General features: G+C 49.6%; 1 protein-coding gene across 1 annotated transcript in view; it reads left to right on the forward strand.

Annotated features, from left to right (window-relative positions):
• LOC103192820 (interferon lambda receptor 1) overlaps window positions 1–1,136 on the forward strand; it is a 35,275-nt gene that overhangs the window by 33,203 nt on the left and 936 nt on the right.

Below are 1,136 nucleotides of genomic sequence, written 5' to 3' on the forward strand. Positions count from 1 at the left end.
CAGAGAGGGAGGGGTGTTGAAAAGTGAAAGGTAAGGAGCTCTGGTAGCACAGTGCCTAAGGCATCAGACTGCTAACCAGAGGTTGGTGGTTCAAACCCACCAGCCACTCTGTGGAAGAAAGACTGGGCAATCTACTTCTGTAAAGATTTACCACTTTGGAAACTCAACAGGGGTTGCTATGAGTCAGACTCGATGGCAGTGTGTTTGGGTTTTTTTAGAAGATACAATGTCAAGATGGTCAAGACAGCAATACTTCTCCTATCTTTGGGTGTAAATTTCCACCATTAGTAATTCATTCCTTTGGCACCTAATTAAAATATCAAATATCCCTGGGTGAGTGAAGTGCCTCATAAAACCCTTTTAGGGAAACAACCTCATCTCTGTTAAGGATGTGTCAGGTGTCCACAGCAGAGCCTTGAAATGCAGGAAAAATGCCTAGAGGGGGAGGGTGAAGGGTGGCACCGAAAGGGGAAGCTTTAAAAAGGCCCAACATTTAGTTCACATCTTAACCAAAGAGCAATAGAATTTTCTTTTTATTTATTTATTTATTTTAATCTGGGGCAGCTGGAGAGCGGGTCAGAATCATTCAGTTGAGGGCCTGGTGAGTGAAGATTGGCCACAGGTAAGACTCAGTGGGCAGTCAGGTGGGGTTGGGGGCTTTGAGGAGGCATTTGGGAGTGACCCTGTGCCACATGGGGGGCATTGTCAGGGTTCTGGCTCCAGGACTTGTGGGAAATCCCATTGACTATCCAGTAACCCTCTGCACCCTGCCACGCTCCCCGTAGCCTTCCCATTTACAACCATCAACTCGGCTTCCAACAGGCAGCACCTGCTTCCTGGGGGGCGTTTGCTGGCTGCCACAGTCCACTGTTCCCACACATGTGGCAGGGAATTAGTGCCACCACTCTGCCCCACCAACATCTCTCAACCAATGAACCCCTGATATCCCTCAGCCAATGACTGGCAGAAGCTGGTGGATGGACCCTCAGCCTGAGTGGAGCTCTGACGTTTGTTCCACGGCGGCTCCCTCAGCTCCCCAGCAGGATTTAGCTCCAGCTGCCCAGAGTGGAAGCTTGTTAATGACACCCCCTTTATTGGCTGCTTTCATGTTACCTGGGATCACTTCCCAAGGAAAC

The sequence above is a fragment of the Orycteropus afer genome, unplaced genomic scaffold (assembly GCF_000298275.1).
Source record: "Orycteropus afer afer isolate SDZICR_OR568_19922 unplaced genomic scaffold, OryAfe1.0 scaffold00031, whole genome shotgun sequence".
Classification (NCBI taxonomy): Eukaryota; Metazoa; Chordata; class Mammalia; order Tubulidentata; family Orycteropodidae; genus Orycteropus; species Orycteropus afer.